At 46.3% G+C, this 27,026-nt stretch overlaps 1 protein-coding gene across 2 annotated transcripts in view; it reads left to right on the top strand.

Moving 5' to 3' along the window:
* The window catches only part of WDR49 (WD repeat domain 49), a 257,162-nt gene that overhangs the window by 218,183 nt on the left and 11,953 nt on the right, over positions 1-27,026 (top strand). The gene's annotated exons all lie outside the window — the stretch shown is intronic.

Consider the following 27,026-nt stretch of genomic DNA (forward strand, 5'->3'; position numbering starts at 1 on the left):
AGCTCTACAATAACACAAAAAAGGAACCACTACTAGCTGCTGCCACTAATCGTTTATACAGGCCAATTGGACACCTGTTACAGGTAGCATATGATTTCAGGTGCACGGCTTACCGAGCAAGAGGAACAGAGCTATTAAATTTTATCAATTTAATCCAGAAGGGTATGCAGTGTTTATAAAAAATATGCAAAGATTATATGAAATGAGAACAAGACAATACTATATCTAGAATTATATATAATAAAAAGGAATAATGAAAGAGAATTAGTAAACCTGATGTGACAGAAATGGCTCAGAGATTAGTGGACGGAAGCTCTCTGATTGGGAAAATGGAACATTCTCATAGCAAACTTATGTCTTCCAGAATGAACAAAGACAGAGCCCCAAACGTTTCTTTTTATTAGCTCAATACTTTGCCCACATACCACATTTGATAAGCTCACATGGGGGCTGGTTATGGCATGTGCTACATCAATCAGAATTCCATGAGATTCCCAACTTACTGGATAAATTTGCCACTGGAGGTCCCAGGCAGTAGATATTCCGTTGCGAGATTCCGTATTTTGGCCAAAATACCAACAACTACCTCACATATTTTTATATGTTTTTTTGCACATTATTATTCAGGGTGCAGTTGGGCCCAATCGGTCTTGTAAACTGTGGTGTCTGTTCACATGGGATGCATTTGGATAGTACTGGGCAGCCCGCCTGATCTCACAGTGTGGGCATCACTAATAGGCTGTTAACCTGGATGCTGTGCATTACCATTTTGTGAACAGCACTGCATAGAAGTCTCCATTGTGCAATAATGTGCCAAGCAACCACCCCCTCCATAGGATTGGTAGGTTGTGAGTGGTTGTCTCATCGGTATTTTTGTACCTGTGTTGCCGCCATCTTAACTACATGGGTCCACTGCATCCTGGTGCATTTGTTTGGAGGCCTAGGCAGGTAAGCATATCTGGCTTTTTGCTATTATTTCAAGGTATGTGTTAGGGACGGCGGAATACACTAAATATAAAATAACGGAAAGTGCGTTCGCCGCCCGGGGTCCACCGTGCAGAAGGTGTTAACACTGCTGCTAAATAATGGCGAACACTAAATATGGCGGTATTATCGCACACGGGTTGGACGTCACCCGGTGTGCGCTGGGCGTACTCTGTTGACTTCACAGAGACGCCTAAGGCATTAACATAAATACTGAGCCTGTTGGACTTACAGGTCTCAGAGAAGTGCACGAACGGTATGTGGTCACAGGAGCTAGACCCTAGGCAGAGGGTCAGAGTCCGTCTAGACCTACCATGCGTGCAGCGTCGCAAATGCGGATGCCGAGAGGAGCTGCAGACTGCAGCGCGGCGACAGACACTGCCGCTAATCGACAATGCCCGGTAGCAGGCACACTGTCGGATGCTAGCACTGTGGAGGATGCTGTTGTGGCTTGTAGCTTGCCACTGACTGGCGCAGACTCTAAAGCTAAGTCCCTATACACACTTGTAATCTCAGAGGAAGGGGATCTTAATAAGTTATTCACAGGTTCATGCATCCATCATCATTCACACAGTAGCAACTAGAGACTATACTAGCGCATGGCCGAGGGGCCATGTGGACCTTTTATAGCTGTGCGCTTCTGGGACCTTCCAGATCTCTGAGATGGACCAATCAGATCAGGAGAAGGACCTGAGCATGTGACTCCCGATCTCCAATGGGAGATCGTCTCGTGAGCATGCCCAGTAGCGTGAAAGTTTTTTCGATCGCTGCGGAAACCTGTTAGCCAGGTGGCCAGACTGGTGACACAGGTAACAGCATGTGGAGCCCTGTGCCGGACGCGGTTTGGGACCGGTACGAGACACATCCATGGGCTCAGGAGGTATGACGTCCAGATCAGGGGGTTCAAGAAATTCAGAGAAGTCGAGGGCCAACCTAAGCTTCTGTCTGGATTGAGTACGCTCCAGCCCGCGCTCCGTAAAACAAGGGTCAATACGGGTGGAAATAGCAATCACCTCCTCCAGACTTACGGGAACCTCCCTGGTAGATAAAGCATCTTTGACATGCTTAGCCAACCCTCTCCAGAACACAGAGATAAGTGTTTTATCAGGCCACTCCAGCTCGGAAGCCAGTGTCCGGAAACGGACGGCGTACTGACTGACCGACAGGGATCCCTGTGTTATCGCAAGTAACTGGAGAGAGGTGTCGTGAGTGACCCGGGGCCCCAAAAAGACCTGCTTTAGTGATTTTAGAAACTGAGCAGCGCCCAGTACCACAGGGTCATCATGCTCCCATAGTGACGTAGCCCATTCCAACGCCCTGCCTGACAGGAGGGAGACGATGAACCCCACCTTAGACCGCTCTGTAGGGAATCGCATGGCCAGTAACTCGAGCTGGATAGAGCACTGGCTCACGAAACACCTACAGGTGGCGCTGTCACCAGAAAATTTATCGGGCAATGGGAGGCGGGAAATTGTCGGCGTGGACATGGACGCACGGGAGACAGCTTCTGCAATTGTCTGAGCAGCGACCGCAGCAGCATCCGTAGCCGAAGAGGAACTCTTGAGGGCTGCCAACCTGCCCTCCAGCTGTCGAATATACCGCTGTAGCTGCTGCTGGTCCGCCATTATAATAATATTAGGGACGGCGGAATGCATTAAATATAAAATAACGGAAAGTGTGTTCGCCGCCCGGGGTCCACCGTGCAGAAGGTGCTAACACTGCTGCTAGATAATGGCGAACACTAAATATGGTGGTATTATCGCACACGGGTTTGACGTCATCCGGTGTGCACTGGGCATACTCTGTTGGCTTCACAGAGACGCCTAAGGCATTAACATCTCCAATGGGAGATCGTCTCGTGAGCATGCCCAGTAGCGCAACGAGAGGACTTAGCCTCTGGAGTGTTTTGTTGCAGAGCAGCCTGCATTGCTATTGCTGACCCAACGGTGGCAGCAACAGCCAGACCCGCAGAGCAGGTCTGGGCAGAGTGTCTGGGATGCCAAGACTGCTGAGCAATCTCCTCTGCGGTCGATAGATAATTGGAGACTGCAGAATGTGAGGCTCTGGATTCCTGCTGAGTCGCTGCAGGAACCCGACACCTAACAGTATGTAGCCCCAGCATCTTTACCATCACAAGTAACCTGGGGAGTAGGGATAGTTAGGGCACACCTAGCAGGAGGGACAGGGAAGGAATTAAGACAGCACCGATCTGATCCCTCCAACTAGGGGCGCCCCAGGCTATACCTGTTCTCTGGACTATCCTGGATGGTGGAGATGCTTGGGTCACTTACCTTGCTCTTATCTATCCCTTATCTGTTCCCTCCCCCACCCAGAGGTGTGAGGCTGAACTGTATAGGCAAACACTAACCAGACAAACAGAGGTAAACAGACTGATTAAAGAAAACTGCAATCATACAAATACAGTCACAAAACAACAGAGTGGAAAACAGGGGAGGAATAGGAAGGAAGAAACCAAATGGGAGAGGATAAGGTTAAACATGCAAACCAACTCCATGCAGCAATCTCCTAAAATACTCTCCAACCGCCTACTCCAAACACTCAATTCTGTTTTTCAACTCCAAACCAGGTAGTAGTGTAGTAATTGCAGGTATGCGTGATGCAGTGACGAGACGGGAGACGGATGAACTTTAAAATGTAACTTTTATATAAATATAGATGCCTATAGGGGCTGTCTCGAGCAACCAAACAAGCTAACAGCAGTTATCCTCACAGGGATCAAAACAGGAATACACTGGTGACACAAACACAACTAACCTGGCAATGACCGGTCACTATAGGGCCACGGTATGGCCGACTACGGGTCCAGAATGTTAACTATAACATGTCACTTATCCTCTCTGACATCCGGCAGAACGCTGGTCGATGATGCTTCGGCGTATCAGCCGCTGGGCCCAGCCGACGAGGATTTGGCAGAGACTTTGGGTGTTCCTATGCCCCGGCGAAGTGGGGGCACAGCAGGCCCCTGAAGAGTTCCTCTGCATCGCACCTCCCGGCGGAGGTGGGACGGCGTTGCCCAGGGACCGGACGTGTAGGCCGCAGCCACCAGATGGGGAGAGGCAGCGGCAGCCGCAGGTGGCGGTAAACAAGCCGCAGCCGCGGGTCGGAGCTGAGGTTCCACAGTGCCGTGGGCGGCAGCGGATGGGCCGCACCCACAGAGTGGAGTTGGGTGGCAGCGGACAGGCCGCACCGGCGGGGTGGAGTCGGGCAGTGGTGGCCGCGGGCGGCAGCGGAGAGGCTGCACCCACAGGGTGGAGTTGGGCAGCGGCGGCCGCGGGCAGCAGTGGACAGGCCGCACCCACGGGGTGGAGTCGGGCGGTGGCGGCCACACCTGCGGGGTGGAGTCAAGCGGTGGCGGAAGCTGGGAGCGCGAGCAGGTGGTCGATGCCTCTCTGCTGGACGGCTTGGTGCCGTCTCCCTTCAGTCTCTCCCATCGCTGCTCTGCTCTCCTTGCTCTGGCTCTGGCTCTCGCTCTGGCTCTCTGGCACCCTCTAGCTTCCTTGCTCCTTCTCTCCTGCTCTGTCGACTGCCCTCTGCTGGCGTCCTCAGCCCCTTTTATATTAGCTCCTCCCCCAACCTTTCTAGAAATCTCTGTGGTCAGTCCTCTAATTATGTCCCCCAGAAACAGTCCCCCTAGGAACCTTGATGATGGCCCCCTTGGTTCCGGCCCGGACACACAGCGGGGACTCCTCCTCCTACACTCCCCCATCCTGTATGCTCACCAGTCCTCGGGCAAGGGTTTGGAGAGGTCTGGGCCGGCTTCTCGAGACGAAAGCTTCCTCTGCCATACGAACTGATCCTGTTCGTAGCATTGGGGGGTTTGCCAGCTGTTGACCACTCGGAGCGTCTTTTTTCGACTGTGGGGGAGTCTTCTGGGGTGGTGGAAGGTGGCGGGTCGGTCGGGCCTGGTGGGTCGACTGGGTCCGCTGAGATATTATTTCTTGAAGTGTCCATTTGTACTGCTGGGAGGTCTTCCTTGTCGTCCTCATCCCATACTGCTGGCAGAGGTTCTGAGACCTGAGGCGTGGTCTCGGGTCATGTGGGGTCAGTGGAAGTACAAGGCCGCAACATATTATGGTGCACGGTAAGGGTAGGGAGATCCCCGTCTTTTTCAGGTTGTATTTCGTACACTGGCCCATCAGGGCTTACTCGGCGCAACACTCGATATGGACTCTCTTCCCAGCGGGGTTCCAGCTTGTTCTGAGGGCGCTGATTTCCTACGAGTACCCGATCCCCGGCCTGGAGGTCGATGTGTTGAGGCAGAGTTCCCCCTGAATGTTCCAGGTCCGGGAGTTTTATGTGGACGATTCGGTGCAGGGTTTGTAGCCATTGCCGGTGGTTCCTGACCCACGACAAGACCACTGTCCATGGTTGTTGCTCTTACGGATTTATTTCCACCTCCGTGATCCCCTTGCCTTCCCTGCCAAATAGCAGCGAGTAAGGGGTGTAACCAGTGACTCGGTGTACCCGGTTGTTATAAACCCATACCAGTTCAGGGATGTACTCAGGCCAGCGGGCCTTCCGGTCGCTCTCCAGGGTGCGTAATTTTTGGATTAGCGTACAATTAAATCGTTTGCAGGCCCCATTCCCTTGTGGTTGGTACGGAGTGGTCCGGGATTTATCGATACCATACAGAAGGTGTAGTTCTTCCATGACTTTTCCCAGGAAGCACGCACCTTGATCTGAATGTATCCGTTGGGGGCATCCGTACACTTGAAAAAAGTTTTTACAAATCGCGTAGGCGGCCGACTCCACAGTTTAATCTCGAGTAGGGGGTTACCACGGCGACTTTGGTGAAATGGTCCACCATGACAAGACAATGTTCATACCCCTGGTGCACGGAGCCAATGGTCAAATAGTCAATCATCAAGAGTTCGAGGGGTGCTGATGTTACTATGGTCTGTACTGGGGCCCGTTGTGCGGGTGGATTAGTTAGCTCGCATAGACAGCACGCACGGCAAGCTTCTTCCGCTGCAGTCTGCAAGCGAGGATGGTAAGCTATTTGTTGTAATCACTGAAAAGTCTTTTGAGCCCCAAATTGAACCCCTTTTTCATGGGCCTCTCGAGCTAGTTCATTAAGTTGGGCTCCTGGTATGACTACTTGCCAAGCTATTGCTGATGTCGTCCGCGATACTGCCTTGTGGTACAATAGTCCTAATTTGATTACCAATTTCTCCCATTGGCGTAGCATTAACAAATTGGTATTTTGCCAGTGGCGACCCATTGGCGCAGGGCTCCAATCTCTCCATCTTCTTGTTGCTGCTGGATCCACTTGTCCTGGGATTGTTCTAGCATGCATCTAGTGAGTCCTATGTGGGATTGTTCTCCGGTCGTGGCAATGAGCCCGGCGGGAGTCAGAGCGAACGGCGTCTCTTCTCCTTCCAGTTCGTCGTCTCGACTGTGCCCCGGGGTTGTACATCAAATCCTGGAGAGGGCGTCAGCATGTACATTCTCCGCTACCCTTTTATAGATGATCTTGTACTTGAACTTGGCCATCCAGGCCACCCATCGTTGCTCCAGGGCCCCTAATTTAGCATTTTTGAGGTGGGCCAGCAGATTGTTGTTGCTTCGTACCACCACCTCGGAGCCCGCCAGGTACTCTGCAAACCCCTCCGTCATGGCCCACACTACTGCGAGGAGCTCAAGCTTAAAGGAGCTGTAATTGTCGGGATTATGTTCGGAGTCGTGGAGTGATCGACTGCCATAAGCGATCAATCTTTCCCGGCCATCCCGGACTTGCGACAATACAGCTCCTAGCCCATATAGGCTACCGTCAGTGTGCAGTATGAACGGCTGCGAGAAATCCGCATAAGCTAACACCGGAGCGTCCGAGAGTGCGGCTCTAAGATCTCGGAAGGCCTCTTCCTGCGGTTCTCGCCACTGAATCTTCCATCCATTCGCTCCTGCAGGGGCCCCCTTCAGCAGGTCTTGGGCTCAACGTGCAAAGTTCTTTACAAAGTGACGGTAATATCCGGCCAACCCCAGGAAGGCTCATACATCTTTTACCGTCTCGGGAGTAGGCCACCCTTGGATCACGGCACCTTTTCCATGGACGGTCTAACGCCTTCAGCAGAGACGGTATGTCCCAGGTGTTCGATCTGTGTATGAAACAGGTGGCATTTCTGGGGCTTTACCTTCAACCCGTGCTTCTGCAGCTGCCCGAGCTCCTGCCCCAACTGCCGCAGGTGGTCCTCAAATGTGGCGGCATAGAAGATGATGTCGTCCAGGTATATCAATGTGGCCTCGAAGTTGAGATCTCCCAGACACCGCTCCATCAGCCGTTGGAAGGTCCGGGGGCGTTGGCCAGCCCGAACGGCATACGATTAAATTCAAACAGTCCTATGGGTAAGATGAATGCGGTCTTGGCATGGTCTTCCTCTGACATTGGCACCTGCCAGTACCCACTGGCCAGATCCAGAGTCGAGATGTATGTCGCCTTCCATAGGGCGGATAGGGACTCCTCTATCCAAGGCAGCGGGTGTGAGTCTTTGATGGTACAAGCGTTTAATTTTCGATAGTCCACACAGAACCGCAAGGTACCATCCTTCTTGCGGACCAACACGATGGGGGCCGCCCAGGGACTCTGGCTTTCTTGGATAACTCCTTTCCGCAGCATTTGGTCCAGTAATGTTTTTACCTCCTGATATAATTGCGGGGGAACCTGTCGATATCGTTCCCTGATGGGAGCCGCTCCTGCAGTGGGGATGTCGTGCATGATGGCTGTGGTACATCCAAAATCATCCTCATGGTTGGTGAATACCTCCTGGTACTGGCCCAAAAGCATTTCTACCTGGATGATTTTGGCCGGGGTAAGGCCAGAGAGTTTTGCTCGCATTCTCTCCAGGATGGCTCGGCCTTTTTTTTCAGTCGAGGACCCAGTGGTCTGAAGAGACAGGATAGATACCGCCCAAGGGTCCCCTGCCTGCACTTTTAATTGGAATGCAGGGGTCGGAAGCACCTTATCCAAAGGTCTCACCAGCGTCGCCATTTTGGTCCATTGTTTCAGGACGATGTCTTGGTCTTCTGTAATGGCCGGCAGGGCAGGTCCTCCTGCAACGTGGGCTGTTATGATTGAGTCACCGTAGGAGGCAAAAACAGAAATGCTAGCTAAGTCCAGAAAACCAGAGATGTTGGCAGCTATCGGATTGCAGACCCCTGATCCTATCACAACAACTAACAGTAGCCGTGGGGGGTTCCTACGATGCCCTAGACCCCTCGATCACAGCCGGAGAATTAAATAGGCCTAAAGAAAGAAAGGGGAAATCTAAACTGCCCCAGAGCAGACCCCAAAGCAAAGGGCAGCCCCCAACATATAATGACGGTGAAGCAAGATGAAAACACTAACACAGACAGAAAGATAGACTGAGCAAAGACGGGGCCCAAGCTAACTAGATAGGAAAGGACAGGAAGGCTGCTGTCTGCAATCCGTGAAAAACCCTATGAAAATAAGAGCCAACAGACTGACTGTGAAAAAGGCCCTGAAGACGCTAGGCTTCAAAAAAGCTATGTCAGTACTCAGGAATATTCTAAAGACAGAGCAACCAGCAAAAGGAGATTCAGCTCACCCCAGCATGGAATGGCAGAATCCAGAAAAGCAAGGAAAACAAAAACAAAACACAAATGCTAACAGGCAAAGCAGAAAACTTAGCTTTAGAGGAGCAGGAATCAGACTGGTGTCCTAGAAGTCCACAGAGAAATCACCCGCAGGGCAGAAGGGCGTCAGCAGCCTTATATCCAGTCAGTGACTCCACTCAGCCAGTCATCCTCATTATGCTCAGGTGCCTGATAATCAGGCTCATTACCTTCCTTTACCAGAATAGGGAGTTCACCAGACCTCAGTGACGAAGGGGAAAATGAACTCACAACAGTGGGCACTCTCGGGTGGAGTGTTCCAATCCTCCACAATCGTAACAGGCGAGTGGTCATGGGAACCGACTCTGGTGAGGGCCGCGATGGTTTGTGCCTTCTCTGCCCGGCCCCAGCTGACTTCTTGTGGCCCCTTTCTTCGCTTCGGCCAATTCATCTTTAATACTTTGTAGCTCTTGCCTCATCTCTTGTACCCAGTGGGGTTCTTCCAGGGCGCTTTTGGATGCTTCGATACTCTGTGCCATCCCCACAGGGAACGTCACCCTTTGCTCCTGTTCCCGAACACGTGCCTCCTTTCCTATCTCCGAAAAGGTCAGATGCGGGTCCACTCACACTCGCTCTCGCAGAGCCTGTTTCGTCAGGATGTCTCATAGTCCGGTCACTAAAAGGTCACGTAATGTTACGTCCATGGTCCCCACGCCAATTCCTTCCTTCCTTTCAATGGTTACAAACAATTCCTGCAAAATATTCATATACTGCGTCACTGTCTCCCCTCTTTCTGCATGCGACTAAACATCCAGGTTCTCAGTTCTCCCACATCAGTCGGGTCCCCATGGGTCTCCTCTAAGATCTGTAACACCCAGACGAAGGTGTTTCGCTGCCCCGGGGGCCTCAACATTACGGAATCCCGGGCCTCACCGTCCAACACCATTAGGGCCACTTCTGCGTCTAGGTCAGGGGTCAGCGGATGCAACTTAAATAGCCCTCACATTCGCTCTGTCCAGTTCCACAGCATAGTATTGCTGCCTGAGAACCTGGGTAGATTGCTCAGCATAGCCCCAAGGATAGGCTGGGCTGGGGCCCACAATTGCCCCCCTGGCCCACACCATCTCCGCTCGCGCTTGGAGACTGCATCCTGCAGACTACGCCAAATGTAGTAATCGCAGGTACGCGGGATGCAGTGACGAGACAGGAAACGGGATGAACTTTAACCCCTTTCCTACATTAGACGTACTATTTCGTCCATGTGACCAGGGACCTAAGTCCCAAGGACGGAATAGTACATCTAGCGCGATCAGCGGCGCTCACGGGGGGAGCGCCGCTGATCGCGGCCGGGTGTCAGCTGATTATCACAGCTTACACCCGGCACTATGTGTCAGGGACCGCCCCTGACACATTAACCCCCTGCACACTGCGATCAAACATGATCGCAGTGTATCGGCGGCATAGGAGAGAAGCGCGAAGGAAGGGGGCTCCCTCCGTGCTTCCCTGAGACCTCCGAAGCAGCGCGATGTGCTGCGCTGCTCTGCGGGCCTCCTTCCCTGCAGGTCCCCGGATCCAATATGGCGGCAGGGGCCTGCAGGGGAGCTGGCTTCCTCATGGCTGCAAAGCGCCGGCATGAGGAAGCCTCCAGTACCTCCTGTGACAGATCAGCGATCTGTTACATGACAGTGATGTCCCCCCTGGGACAATGTAATAAAATAAAAAAAAAAAGTGTAAAAATAATTTATAAAAAATCGCTAAATAAATTAAAAAAATTATATTCCCTAATAAATTCATTTTTTGAAAATAAAAAAAAAACAATAAAAGTACACATATTTGGTATCGACGCATCCGTAACGACCCGCCCTATAAAACTGTCCCACTAGTTAACCCCTTTATTGAACCCCTTAAAAAATAAAAATAAAAAACGAAGCAAAAAATAATGCTTTATCATCATACCGCCGAACAAAAAGTGCAATAACGCACAATCAAAAAGACGGATATAAATAACCATGGTACCATTGAAAACATCATCTTGTCCCGCAAAAAATTAGCTGCAATACAGCATCATCACCAAAAAAATAAAAAAGTTATAGCTCGCAGAATAAAGCGATGCAAAAATAATTATTTTTTATATAAAATTGTTTTCATTGCATAAAAGCGCCAAAACATAAAAAAAATATAAATGAGGTATCGCTGTAATCGTACTGACCTGAAGAATAAAACTGCTTTATCAATTTTACCACACGCAGAACGGTGTAAACGCACCCCCCAAAAGGAATTCATGAAACGCTGGTTTTTGTTCATTCTGCGTCCCAAAAATCGGAATAAAAAGCGATCAAAAAATGTCACATGCCCGAAAATAGTACCAATAAAAACGTCAACTCGTCCCTCAAAAAATAAGACCTCACGTGACTCGGTGGGTCTAAACATGGAAAAATTATAGCTCTTCAAAATGTGGTGATGCATAAACTATTTTTACAATAAAAAGTGTCTTTTAGTGTGCGACAGCTGCCAAATATAAAAACCCGCCATAAATAGTAAATTAAACCCTCCGTTATCACCCCCTTAGTTAGGGAAAAATAATAAAATAAAAAAAATGTATTTATTTCCATTTTCCCATTAGGGCTCGGGTTAGGGTTAGAGTTAGGGGTGTGTTGGGGTTAGGGTTGGATTTAGAATTGGGGGGTTTCCACTGTTTTGGCACATCAGGGGTTTTCCAAACGCGACATAGCGTCCGACCTCAATTCCAGCCAAAAAGGTCAAATGGCGCTGCTTCCCTTCTGAGCTCTGCCATGCGCCCAAATAGTGGTTTACCCCCACATATGGGGTATCAACGTACTCAGGACAAATTGCACAATAAATTTTGAGGTCCTGTTACTCTTGGGAAAATAAAAATTGGGGGTGAAAAGATCATTTTTGTGGAAAAAATATAATTTTTTAATTGTACGGCTGTACGTTATAAACTTCTGTGAAGCCCTTGGGGGTTCAAAGTGCTCACCACATATCTAGATAAGTTCCTTGGGGGGTCTAGTTTCCAAAATGGGGTCACTTGTGGAGGGTTTCCACTGTTAAGGCACATCAGGAACTCTCCAAACTTGACATGGCATCCGATCTGAATTCCAGCCAATTTTGCAGTGAAAAAGTCAAACGGTGCTCCTTCCCTTCCGAGCTCTGCCATGCGCCCAAACAGTAGTTCCCCCCACATATCAGGTATCGGTGTACTCAGGACAAATTGCACAATAACTTTTCCAGTCCATTTTCACCTGTTACCCTTGGTAAAATAAAAAAATTGAACCTGAAATAATTTTTTTTTGTGAAAAAAAGTTAAATGTTCATTTTTTTTTTTAAACATTCAAAAAATTCCTGTGAAGCACTTGAAGGGTTAATGAACTTCTTGAATCTGGTTTTGAGCACCTTGAGGGGTGCAGTTTTTAGAATGGTGTCACTTTTGAGTATTTTCTATCATATACACCATGTGCAGAATTATTAGGCAAGTTGTATTTGAAAAGATTCTTTTTATTATTGAATGACAACTATGTCAACCCAAAAGACTCATAAATATCAAAGCTTAATATTTTTGGAAGTTGGAGTGGTTTTTTTTTAGATTTGGCTATCTTAGGAGGATATATGTTTGTGCAGGTAACTATTACTCTGCATAATTATTAGGCAACTTAATAAAAACCAAATATATACCCATCTCACTTGTTTATTTTCACCAGGTAAACCAATATAACAACACAAAATGTAGAAATAAACATTTCTGACATTCAAAAGCAAAACAAAAAAAATAAGTGACCAATATAGCCACCTTTCTTTACGATGACACTCAAAAGCCTTCTATCCATAGATTCTCTCAGTTGCTTGATCGGTCTACGATCAACATTGCGTGCCACAGCCACCACAGCCTCCCAGACACTGTTCGGAAAGGTGTACTGTTTTCCCTACCTGTAGATCTCACATTTTATGAGGGACCACAGGTTCTCTATGGGATTCAGATCAGGTGAACAAGGGGGCCATGTCATTATTTTTTCTTCTTTTAGACCTCTACTGGGCAGCCACGCTGTGGAGTATTTGGTTGCATGTGATGGAGCATTGTCCTGCATGAAAATCATGTTTTTCTTGAATGATACTGACTTCTTCCTGTACCACTGCTTGAAGAAGGTGTCTTCCAGAGACTGGCAGTAGGTCTGGAAGTTGAGCTTCACTCCATCCTCAACCCGAAAAGGTCCCACAAATTCATCTTTGATGATACCAGCCCATACCAGTACCCCACCTCTACCTTGCTGGCGTCTGTGTCGGAGTGAAGCTCTCTGCCCTTTAATGATCCAGCCTCGGGCTCATCCATCTGGCCAATCAAGAGTCGCTCTCATTTCATCAGTCCATAAAACCTTAGAAAAATCAGTCTTTAAGATATTTCTTGGCCCAGTCTTGACGTTTTATCTTATGTTTCTTGTTGAAAGGTGGTCGTATGGCACACCTTGAGCTTTTTTATACTCCAGTAACGTTTCAGCTCTGAAATATGGCAAAACTGGTGGCAAATGGCATCTTGGCAGCTTCATGCTTGATTTTCCTCAATTCATGGACAGTTATTTTGCGCCTTTTTTTTATCAACACGCTTCTTGCGACCCTGTTGGATATTTGCCATGAAACGCTCGATTGTTCGGTGATCACGCTTCAAAAGTTTGGCAATTTCAAAACTGCTGCATCCCTCTGCAAGACATCTCACAATTTTTGACTTTTCAAAGTCCGTCAAATCTCTCTTCTGACCCATTTTGCCAAAGGAAAGGAAGTTGCCTAATAATTAAGCACACCTTATATAGGGTTTTGCTGTCATTAGACCACACACCTACTCATTACAGAGATGCAAATCAACTGATTTACATAATTGGCAGTTGGCTTTCAAGCCTATACAGCTTGGAGTAGGACAACATGTATAAAAAGGATGATGTGATCAAAATACTCATTTTCCTAATAATTCTGCACACAGTGTAGACCCCTCAAAGTGACTTCAAATGTGATGTGGTCCCTAAAAATAAAATGGTATTGTAAAAATGAGAAATCGCTGGTCAACTTTTAACCCTTATAACTTCCTAACAAAAAAAAATTTTGGTTCCTAAATTCTGTTGATGTAAAGTAAACATGTGGGAAATGTTACTTATTAAGTTTTTTGAGTGCCATATCTCTGTAATTTAAGAGCATAAAAATTCAAAGTTGGAAAATTGCGAAATTTTCAAAGTTTTCGCCAAATTTCTGTTTTTTCACAAATAAACGCAAGTTATATGAATGAAATTTTACCACTAACATGAAGTACAATATGTCACGAGAAAACAGTGTCAGAATCACCAGGATCCATGGAAGCGTTCCAGAGTTATTACCTCCTAAAGGGACAGTGGTCAGAATTGTAAAAATTGGCCCGGGCATTAACATGCAAACCACCTTTGGGAGTGAAGGGGTTAAGATGTAACTTTTATATAAATATAGATGCCTATAGGGGCTATCTCGAGCAACCAAACAAGCTATCAGCAGTAGTGTTGAGCATTCCGATACCGCAAGTATCGGGTATCGGCCGATACTTGCTGTATCGGAATTCCGATACCGACTTCCGATATTTTTTCAATATCGGAATTCGGCATCGGAATCGGAAGTTCAAAGTTGATTGACAGACTGACGTCATCATGATGCGCGGTGTGTGCGCATCATGATGCGCCGTCATTTCGGGCCTTCCGGGGGTCTCTGCCGGCCTGCCGGGGGGCTGTGCCGGCCTGCCGGGGGGCTGTGTGGACTGCCCGGGGTCTGTACCGGCCTGCCGGGGGGCTGTGCCGGCCTGCCGGGGGGCTGTGTGGACTGCCCGGGGTCTGTACCGGCCTGCCGGGGGGCTGTGCCGGCCTGCCGGTGGTCTGTGCACCCTGTGGGGGTCTGTACCGGCCTGCCGGGGGGCTGTGCCGGCCTGCCGGTGGTCTGTGCACCCTGTGGGGGTCTGTACCGGCCTGCCGGGGGGCTGTGCCGGCCTGCCGGGGGGCTGTGCACCCTGTGGGGGTCTGTACCGGCCTGCCGGGGGGCTGTGCCGGCCTGCCGGGGGCTGTGCTGATGTCCGGGGGTCTGTGCAAGCATCGTCCGATGGGACTACAAGTCCCATCGGGCGATGCCTGCTACCATGACAGTGATTGACACATTAGCCAATGATGGGACAGTAGTAGTCCCATCATCCGGCTAATGTGTTAAATGTTAAAAAAAAAATACTACATACATACTACATGCTACATACATACTACATATATACTACATACATACTACATACATGCTACATACATACTACATGCATGCTACATACATACTACATGCTACATACATACTACATGCATGCTACATACATACTACATGCTACATACATACTACATACATACTACATATATACTACATACATACTACATACATGCTACATACATACTGCATGCTACATACATACTACATACATACTACATACATACTACATGCATGCTACATACATACTACATGCATGCTACATACATACTACATGCATGCTACATGCATGCTACATACATACCACATACATACTACATACATACTACATACTACATATATACTACATGCATGCTACATACATACTACATGCTACATACATACCACATACATACTACATACATGCTACATACTACATACATACTACATACATACTACATGCATGCTACATACATACTACATGCATGCTACATACATACTACATGCCACATACATACCACATACATACTACATACATACTACATGCTACATACATACTACATATATACTACATGCATGCTACATACATACTACATGCTACATACATACCACATACATACTACATACATGCTACATACATACTACATGCTACATACATACTACATATATACTACATGCATGCTACATACATACTACATGCTACATACATACCACATACATACTACATACATGCTACATACTACATACATACTACATACATACTACATGCATGCTACATACATACTACATGCATGCTACATACATACTACATGCCACATACATACCACATACATACTACATACATACTACATGCTACATACATACTACATATATACTACATGCATGCTACATACATACTACATGCTACATACATACCACATACATACTACATACATGCTACATACTACATACATACTACATACATACTACATGCATGCTACATACATACTACATGCATGCTACATACATACTACATGCCACATACATACCACATACATACTACATACATACTACATGCTACATACATACTACATATATACTACATGCATGCTACATACATACTACATGCTACATACATACCACATACATACTACATACATGCTACATACATACTACATGCTACATACATACTACATATATACTACATGCATGCTACATACATACTACATGCTACATACATACCACATACATACTACATACATGCTACATACTACATACATACTACATACATACTACATGCATGCTACATACATACTACATGCATGCTACATACATACTACATGCCACATACATACCACATACATACTACATACATACTACATGCTACATACATACTACATATATACTACATGCATGCTACATACATACTACATGCTACATACATACCACATACATACTACATACATGCTACATACATACTACATGCTACATACATACTACATATATACTACATGCATGCTACATACATACTGCATGCTACATGCATGCTACATACATACTACATACATACTACATGCTACATACATACCACATATATACTACATACATACTACATACAATACATTCATACAATACATACATAGACATACAGTACATATAACATAGAGTAACATACTTACCAATACTTGTCACATTGTTCCCCGAAGCCATTGTCGTCTACGGAATAAATATTAACATAACAAACCACAAAAATACTCACCCACGATCCGAAGCAGTCCACGAGTGTGTCCCACGACGATCTTGGGTAGAGAACTGCAGCATCAGATGATGCTGCCGTTCTCTACGGGCTGCAGGAATCCAATGACGGAAGGTAGGTATCCTTCCGCACTGTATTCCTCCGCCACTTAAAAAAAAAAAGTCCCTAGTCTCACTTTATGCCATTGCTGCGTGGGAAATTCCCACACAGCAATGGCATAAAGTGAGACTAGGGACTTTTTTTTTTTTTAAGTGGCGGAGGAATACAGTGCGGAAGGATACCTACCTTCCGTCATTGGATTCCTGCAGCCCGTAGAGAACGGCAGCATCATCTGATGCTGCAGTTCTCTACCCAAGATCGTCGTGGGACACACTCGTGGACTGCTTCGGATCGTGGGTGAGTATTTTTGTGGTTTGTTATGTTAATATTTATTCCGTAGACGACAATGGCTTCGGGGAACAATGTGACAAGTATTGGTAAGTATGTTACTCTATGTTATATGTACTGTATGTCTATGTATGTATTGTATGAATGTATTGTATGTAGTATGTATGTAGTATATATGTGGTATGTATGTAGCATGTAGTATGTATGTAGTATGTATGTAGCATGCAGTATGTATGTAGCATGCAGTTAGTATATATGTAGTATGTATGTGGTATGTATGTAGCATGTAGTATGTAGCATGTATGTAGTATGTATGTAGCATGCATGTAGTATATATGTAGTATGTATGTTGCATGTAGTATTTATGTAGTATGAATGTAGCATGTATGTAGTATGTAGTATGAATGTAGCATGTATGTAGTATGCATGTGGTATGTATGTAGCATGCATGTAGTATGTATGTAGTATATATGTGGTATGTATGTAGCATGCATGTAGTATACATGTAGTATGTATGTTGCATGTAGTATTTATCTAGTATGAATGTAGCATGTATGTAGTATGTAGTATGAATGTAGCATGTATGTAGTATGCATGTTGTATGTATGTAGCATGTAATTTTTTTTTTTTTACATTTAACACATTAGCCGGATGATGGGACTACTACTGTCCCATCATTGGCTAATGTGTCAATCACTGTCATGGTAGCAGGCATCGCCCGATGGGACTTGTAGTCCCATCGGACGATGCCTGCACAGACCCCCGGAGCCTGCAAAGCCCCCCGGCAGGCAGGCACAGCCCCCCGGCAGGCCGGCACAGCCCCCCGGCAGGCCGGCACAGCCCCCCGGAGCCTGCACAGCCCCCCGGCAGGCCGGCACAGCCCCCCGGCAGGCCGGCACAGCCCCCCGGCAGGCCGGCACAGACCACCGGAGCCTGCACAGACCCCCTGGCAGGCCGGCACAGCCCCCCGAAAGGCCCGTACAGACCCCAGAGAGGCTGTACAAGGGCAGGAAAGGGTTTTTCTTATTCCGATACCGGAAGTCCCATAGACTTGAATGGGACTTCCGGTATCGGAATCGGCGATACCGATACTTTTTTTAAAGATCGGCCGATACCATCCGATACGATACTTTGAAGTATCGGACGGTATCGCTCAACTCTAATCAGCAGTTATCCTCGCAGGGATCAAAACAAGAATACACTGGTGACACATACACGACTAAGTCGGCAAAGACCAGTCACTATAGGGCCGCGGTATGGCCGATTACGGGTCCAGAATGTTAACTATAACGTGTCACTTATCCTCTCTGATGTCCGGCAGAGCGGTGGTCGATGATGCTTCGGTGTATCAGCCGCTGGGCCCAGCTGACGAGGATTTGGCGGAGACTTTGGGCATTCCTATGCTCGGCGAAGTGGGAGCACAGCATGCCCCTGAAGAGTTCCTCTGCGTTCCACCTTCCGGCGGACGTGGGACGACGTTGCCCGGGGATGGACGGTGTAGGCCGCAGCCACCAGCTGGGGACGGGCAGGGCAGCTGCAGGTGGTGGTAAACAGGTCACAGCCGCGGGCCGGAGCTGAGGTGCGGGGGCCACTGGTGGCAGTGGACAGGCCGCACCCGCAGGTTGGAGTCGGGCGGTGGCGGCCATGGGTGGCAACGGACAGGCCGCACCCGCGGGCTGGAGTCAGGCGGTGGCGGCCGCGGGCGGCAACGGACAGGCCGCACCCGCGGGGTGGAGTCGGGCGGCGGTGGCCACAGGCAGCAGCGGACGGGCAGCATCCGCAGGGTGGAGTCGGGCGGCAGCGACCGCAGGTGGCAGCGGACTGGCCACACCCGCGTGGTGGTCGGTCGGTGGCTGCCGTGGGCGACAGTGGGCAGGCCGCACTTGCAGGGGGGAGTCGGGCGGCGGCAGCCGCGGGTGGCAGCAGACAGGTCGCACCCGCGGGGTGGAGACAGGCGGCCATGAGCAGCAGTGGACAGGCCGCACCCACGGGGTGGAATCGGGCGGTGGCGGCCGCTGGAGTGTGGGCAGGCGGTCGGTGCCTCTCCGTTGGATGCCACGGTGCTGTCTTCCTTCTGTCGGTGGTGAGTCTCCCTTCAGTCTCTCCCGTCACTGCTTTGCTCTCCTTGCTCTGGCTCTGGCGCCCTCTAGCTTCCTTGCTCCTTCTCTCCTGCTCCGTAGACTGCCCTCTGCTGGCATCCTCAGCCCCTTTTATATTAGCTCCTCCCCCAACCTTTCTAGAAGTCTCTGTGGTCCGTCCTCTAATTATGTCCCCAGAAACAGTCCCCCTAGGAACCTTGGTGACAGCCCCCTTGGTTCCGGCCTGGACACACAGCGGGGACTCCTCCTCCTACAGTAGTAACTGACACTGGCAAGGTCAGAAGCAAGGAGTAAACTTCTTATACCTGCTGGGAGTAATGAATAGAGAACAGCTGATACAACCCAAGACCGAGAACTCCAGGAGTCCAACTAAGCAGTTTAACTCTTGCAGCACCAAAGCAAAGAAAGCTAAAACTGCTAATAGGATGGTAAAGTCATTATAACTACCACAGGTGTATGTGTCACCAGGCATTGCGATTGTCTGACCCTGCTCTGTTGCAGTATGGCCATGACAGTACCCCTTCCTAAGAGCGGACTCTGCAACCCCAGAACCCAGTTTATCAGGATGTGAAGTGTGAAAGGCCTGAACCAACCTTGTCGCATAAACATTAGATTGGTATACACATTCTTTCCTCTGGACCGTATCCCTTCCAATGCACTAAATATTGAAAAGACCGACGAACCAAGCGAGAATCAACAATTTTACATAGTAACATAGTTAGTAAGGCCGAAAAAAGACATTAGTCCATCCAGTTCAGCCTATAAAATTCTGTCAGAATAAATCCCCAGATCTACGTCCTTCTAAAGAACCTAACAATAACTGTAAAAAACAATATTGTTACGCTCCAGGAAGACATCCAGGCCTCTCTTGAACCCTTCGACTGAGTTCACCATCACCACCTCCTCAGGCAGGGAATTCCAGATTCTCACTGCCCTAACAGTAAAGAATCCTCTTCTATGTTGGTGGAAAAACCTTTACTCCTCCAGACGCAGAGAATGCCCCCTTGTGACCATCACCTTCCTTGATATAAACAGATCCTTGGAGAGATATTTGTATTGTCCCCTTATATACTTATACAAGGTTATTAGATCGCCCCTCAGTCATCTTTTTTCTAGACTAAATAATCCTAATTTTGCTAATCTCTCTAGGTATTGTAGTTCCCCCATCCCCTCTATTAATTTTGTTGCCCTCCTTTGTACCCGCTCTAGTTCCATTATATCCTTCCTGAGCACCGGTGCCCAAAACTTTACACAGTACTCCATGTGCGGTCTAACCAGAGATTTGTACAGAGGCAGTATAATGCTCTCATCATGTGTATCTAGACCTCTTTTAATGCACCCCATGATCCTGTTTGCCTTGGCAGCCGCTGCCTGGCACTGGCTGCTCCAGGTAAGTTTATCATTAACTAGGATCCCCAAGTCCTTCTCCATGTCAGATTTACCCAGTGGTTTACCGTTCAGTGTGTAATGGTGATATTGATTCCTTCCTCCCATGTGTATAACCTTACATTTATCATCGTTAAACTGCATCTGCCACCTGTCGGCCCAAGTTCCCAACTTATCCAGATCCATCTGTAGCAGAATACTATCTTCTCTTGTATCGTCTGCTTTACATAGTTTTGTATCATCTGCTATTTTAGAATTTTGGATAACTAGAGGAGGAAGACCTGTGAAGACTCAGACATCAAGATTAGATTTCAGAAAGGCAGATTTTAAGGGATTCAGAAAGAGAATTGGAGGGATCCAATGGCTGGATATCCTTAAAGACAAAAATGTCCAGGAAGGATGGGAAATCTTGAAAAATGAAATTCTCAAAGCACAATTGTTAACAATTCCGAAAAGAGGGAAAATAGGAAGCATTTAAGGAAACCAGGATGGATGAACACAGAACTTAAGCACATGCTAAAAAGGAAGAAAAAAATGTTTATAAAATGGAAAGAGGGAGGCATTTCTAAAGAAGAATATAATGCTGTCTGCAGAACCTGCAGGGCACAAATCAGATTATCTAAAGCTGACAATGAATTGAGGCTTGCAAGAGATGTCAAAAGCAATAATAAAGGATTTTGGGGATATGTCAAAAGTAAAAGAAAAGTCAAAGATGCTATAGGATTTTTACAGGATGAAAATGATGAAATGGTAAGACAGGATGTTGAGAAGGCCGAACTTTTAAATTCCTATTTTGCATCTGTTTTCTCTCAGAAAGGAAATGTAACTTCAACTGTTCTTCATTGTCCTATTAAGGGAACAGAAGAATCCATGCTAACAAATGCATGCCGTGTGGAAAACAGACACCACAGTTTACAAGACCAAATGAGCCCAACTGCACCCTGAATAAAAAGTGCAAAAAACACATTTTAAAAAAATATATATAAATATATCTTTCATAAAAAATGTGGAGTATTGGTTAATATTTTGGCCAAAATACGTGAGCCCGTAACCTACGTCAAAGATCTCCACGCTTACGGGTACCTAACACTAAATAATAATAATAATACAGCACAGTACAAAAAGAGGACTTGAAAAACCTCCAATAATGAGAACAGCAATAGAACAACAAGGTTTTTCAAGTCCTCTTTTTGTACTGTGCTGTATTATTATTATTATTTAGTGTTAGGTACCCGTAAGCGTGGAGATCTTTGACGTAGGTTACGGGCTCACATATTTTGGCCAAAATATTAACCAATACTCCACATTTTTTATGAAAGATATATTTATATATATTTTTTTAAAATGTGTTTTTTGCACTTTTTATTCAGGGTGCAGTTGGGCTCATTTGGTCTTGTAAACTGTGGTGTCTGTTTTCCACACGGCATGCATTTGTTAGCGCTGGGCAGCCCGCCTGAACTAATAGAAGGGTGTTGGTACTAGGCTGGCCTGGACGCTGTGCATGGCCTTAGTGTGAACAGCGCCGCATACAAGTTGTTTTTGTGCATCAACATACCAGGCAATCGCCCCCTCCATGTATTGGTAGGCTGGAGCAGAACAGGAGAAGTCCCAGAAGACTGGAGAAGAGCAAATGTTGTTCCTATCTTCAAAAAGGGGAAGAAGGTGGACCCAGGCAACTATAGGCCGGTGAGTCTCACTTCTATACCAGGAAAGATCTTTGAACAAATTATTAAACAACATGTATGTCAGTACCTGGATAAGAATGAAGTGATTAAACAGAGTCAGCATGGGTTTGTAACTAATAAGTCATGTCAGACTAACTTAATTTCCTTCTATGATGAAATCACTGATTGGGTGGATCAAGGAAATGCTGTAGATGTAGTATATCTTGACTTCAGCAAAGCATTTGACAAAGTATCTCATACAATCCTTATTGAAAAAATGACTAAGTATGGAATGGACAAGGCAACTGTTAGGTGGATTCATAACTGGCTTAGTGATCGGACCCAAAGAGTGGTCGTAAATGGCTGCACATCCAGTTGGAAGAATGTCTCAAGTGGGGTACAACAGGGCTCTGTCCTGGGCCCTGTATTTTTCAACATCTTTATCAATGATTTAGATGAAGGAATTGAGGGTAAACTGATTAAATTTGCTGATGACACAAAGCTAGGAGGGATAGCTAATACTAGAGAAGAGAGAGAGAGGATTCAAAAAGATATAAATAAACTGGAGAAGTGGGCAGCAACTAACAGAATGGTTTTTAACAGGGAAAAATGCAAAGTACTACATCTGGGCAATAAAAATGAAAAAAGCATATACAGAATGGGAAGAATAGGGCTAAGTAACAGCACATGTGAAAAAAACTTGGGTATACTAATAGATCACAGACTGAATATGAGTCAACAGTGTGATGCAGCAGCAAAAAAGGCAAATGCAATTCTAGGATGTATTAACAGAAGCATACAGTCTAGATCACGTGAAGTCATTATTTCCCTCTACTCCTCTTTGGTCAGACCTCATCTGGAATATTGTGTCCAGTTTTGGGCACCACATTTTAAAAAAGACATCAACAAACTGGAGCAAGTTCAGAAAAGAGCGACCAGAATGGTGACCGGTCTGCAAACTCTGTCTTATGAGGAAAGGTTGCAGGATTTGGGAATGTTTAGTTTGCAAAAGAGAAGGCTGAGAGGAGACTTAATAGCTGTCTACAAATATCTAAAGGGCTGTCACATTGTAGAAGGATCAACTTTATTCTCATTTGCACAAGGAAAGACTAGAAGCAATGGGATGAAACTGAATGGGAGGAGACACAGATTAGATATTAGAAAAAACTTTTTGACAGTTAGAGTGATCAATGAGTGGAACAAGCTGCCACGAGAAGTGGTGAGTTCTCCTTCAAAGGAAGTCTTCAAACAGAGGCTGGACAGACATCTGACTGGGATGATTTAGCGAATCCTGCTTTGAGCAGGGGGTTGGACCAGATGGCCCAGGAGGTCCCTTCCAACTCTACGATTCTATGATTCTATGATCGATATTTTAATGTGCAAACCTTCTACCAGATCGTTAATAAATATGTTGAAGAGAATAGGTCCCAACACTGACCCCTGCGGTACCCCACTGGTCACAGCGACCCAGTTAGAGAATATACCATTTATAACCACCCTCTGCTTTCTATCACTAAGCCAGTTACTTACCCATTTACACACATTTTCCCCCAGACCCAGCATTCTCATTTTGTGTACCAACCTCTTGTGTGGCACGGTATCAAACGCTTTGGTAAAATCAAGATATACCACATCCAATGACTCACCTTGGTCCAGTTTATAGCTTACCTCTTCATAAAAACTAATTAGATTGGTTTGACAGGAGCGATTCCTCATAAACCCATGCTGATATGGCGTTAAACAGTTATTCTCATTGAGATAATCCAGAATAACATCCCTCAGAAACCCTTCAAATATTTTACCAACAATAAAGGTTAGACTTACTGGCCTATAATTTCCAGGTTCACTTTTAGAGCCCTTTTTGAATATTGGTACCACATTTGCTATGTGCCAGTCCTGTGGAACAGACCCCGTCGCTATAGAGTCTCTAACAGACCTGACAGAATAACAAATCTGCAGGTTGTTGGGCATCTAGGAAATAGCGACCACAATATTGTACAGTTTCACTTGTCTTTCGCTAGGGGGACATGTCAGGGCGCCACAAAAACACTGAACTTTAGGAAGGCAAAGTTTGACCAGCTTAGAGATGCCCTTAATCTGGTTGACTGGGACAATGTCCTCAGAAGTAAAAATACAGAAAATAAATGGGAAATGTTTAAGAACATCCTTAATAGGCACTGTAAGCGGTTTATACCTTGTGGAAATAAAAGGACAAGAAATAGGAAAAACCCAATGTGGCTAAACAAAAAAGTAAGAGGGGCAATTAACAGTAAAAAGAAAGCATTTAAACTACTAAAGCAGGAATTTTAGCCATCTGGAATTCCAGACTTCCAATAACCCTGACAGGGAAAGATAGTGATAGGGACGGTACTGAGGAGACTACATATTTTTTGAGAAGAAAATGGTGAAATACATTATGGATCTTAAAAGTAGATAGTGAAGCAAGGCGAAATGCCACTGGATTGACGACAGCAACAATCTTATAGGAACTAATGAACCAGGGTCCTAGTTTCCAAGAAGAAACCTTTAATTTAATATTCTTTGAGGATAACCACAGTATGACAACATGGCATTTCTTCTTAATTACGCCAGACATAAATTCAGTAGGCCCAGACACATAGACTATTACCTTTATGTTGACTTTTGAGTTGATGTTTGTTGCAACTTATTGTCCGCTATCCTTGCAAGACAGGGACACAGGATCATTGAACAATATGCTGATTACACAATGTACCAGACCAGTTAGTTTGTTGACCTGCAAAACGGAGAAGGATGAACTATGCAGATTGATTAAAAACTCAAACAATGAGAGTTAAGCTCATCCCGCCTCTCCTCTTTTCTGTGGAAACCAGGTTGGGACCCTCCGGTCACCAGACCCACATGGATCCGACTTGGAGAAGCCAGGTTGGGATCCTGAATAGGGGGAGGGTATGGATCCCAAACAGTAATCCAATTTAGTTTATGGAAATCCAAGCAGGGGTGCAGCCCCCCATGTTTCTTCTTAAAAAAAAAAAAAAGAAAGAAAAATCCATCTGCCACCAGAAATGAGAAGGGTTTGATATGTCTCTTAGCAAGACTCTCTGTGATATACTCTTTCATGGCCTGCCTCTCAGGACCTAAAATATTATACAACCTGCTCTTAGACAACTTTGCCCCAGCAAATAATTTAATTGTGCAATAATAAGGGCGATGAGGTGTTAGTTCTTGACACCCTTGTTCCAAAACCACATCCTCGTAATAAGACAAATACTCCGGTAGAGTCCTGGTAGTTGCTTTGGATAAATAAGTGCTCATGCAGTTATTTTAACAGTAAGTGCTCCACCTCATTACCTCCCATGCCTTCCAGTCCACAGGAGTGTGTAATGTCAGCCAAGGTAGGCCAAGAACCACTGGAAAGGGCAAGCCCTCTAACACACAACATTTGATGGATTCAGTGTACATGGCCCCTTCCTGAAGATGGATATCCTGAACGATCTGGGTGAAATGTTCCTGACTCAAGGGTGCAGAATCTATTGCGATTATTGGAATAGTTCTTGACAATTCATGGGGAATAAGGCCCTGGGTGTGGACAAATAGAGCGTCAACCAGATTAAACCCCACCCACTGTCCAAAAAGGCAGAACTAGACACCTTTCTTCCTCCCAAAATGATTTAAGCGGATGGAAAGAATTGCAACCTACCAATGGAGGAAATATGTACACCCAGGTTGCTAACCTTCACGCAAGCTGGTCCTGTTAGTTTTCCGGCGGCTGTTCGCATTTACATATGGATGGGCAGATAATCACAAAATGACCCATCCCCCAGACAAAAAAACACTCCTCTTGTGTGCTGAACCATTGGATGACCGCTGCAACGAGTTGTCCCTGCCGATTGCATGGGTTCCTCAGTGGACACAGGCCTAGGTTCATTAGACACATGAACCCCAAAATAAGGTATCGCCTTTAGTCTCTCTCTGAGACAAGGGTCTATATTGACAATTAGAGACATGGTTGCCTCCAGGGTCTCATACAGAGCAAAGACATCCTTCATCCTCACATAAAGCACCTCAAAAAACTGACTACAGATCACAGGGTCATTCCACCAAGTGTCTGTAGACCACCAATCGAACAATACTCCTTTGCTGGCCGGTCTTCCTGCTGAAGCTGACGTAGTTTAGACTTAGCCAGAGAGGCATGGTCATGGTCATCATAGATAAGACCCAGAGCCTGAAAAAATTCCTCGACTGACTGAAGTCACTGAGAATGAGACGAGACAAAAAGGCTCAGGCTTGAGGGTCACCATGGAGTTGATGATCCTCACCCGATCCTCCTGTACCCTAGGATTGAGGATGTAACCTAAAAGAAAGTTTGCAGGTTTCCTTGAAAACCACAAACTTAACATGAACCCCAGAGAACCTATTTGGTAAAGTGATCTTGGGCTCCACCAGGGGTTGCTCGGGAGAAGCGGGACCTAAGCCTCGAGTCAATGGGTGATGCAAAGCAACTGAGCGCAAGTCTGCCACCACCAAGCTGAGTTGTTGTAGCTTCCCTGTCACAGTAGTAGTAGTGGAGTATAAAATCTATGTAATTTTTACTTTTTCCATCTGTAGACTAATATGTAACACTTTAAAGTTTAGTGTGACATTTTGCTCAAAAACGGACTGAAAAGAGTTAAAGACAAAAAGAGCATTTTAATTTTGTGCAAAAAATCATTAACCTATATGCACCACTTTTGAGAATTAGGTGTAAAAACCAACAGCCAACACGACAATAAAAAAAACAAGTCACTTAAAAAAAAATCAAAGGAATAATCAGTCTCTAAGTGATTTACTGTTATGAGGGTTGTAGTAGCAGCAAAATTATATGTTTACAAGTTAAAAAAAAACAGATAAACTTTAGCAACCAAATATTGACTTCATGTACTGTAGATCTTTTAGCTACTTGACAAAGGAAAACAACTCAGT

This window comes from Dendrobates tinctorius, unplaced genomic scaffold, assembly GCF_039654945.1.
Source record: "Dendrobates tinctorius isolate UK_male_01 unplaced genomic scaffold, ASM3965494v1 ptg000060l, whole genome shotgun sequence".
Lineage (NCBI taxonomy): Eukaryota > Metazoa > Chordata > Amphibia > Anura > Dendrobatidae > Dendrobates > Dendrobates tinctorius.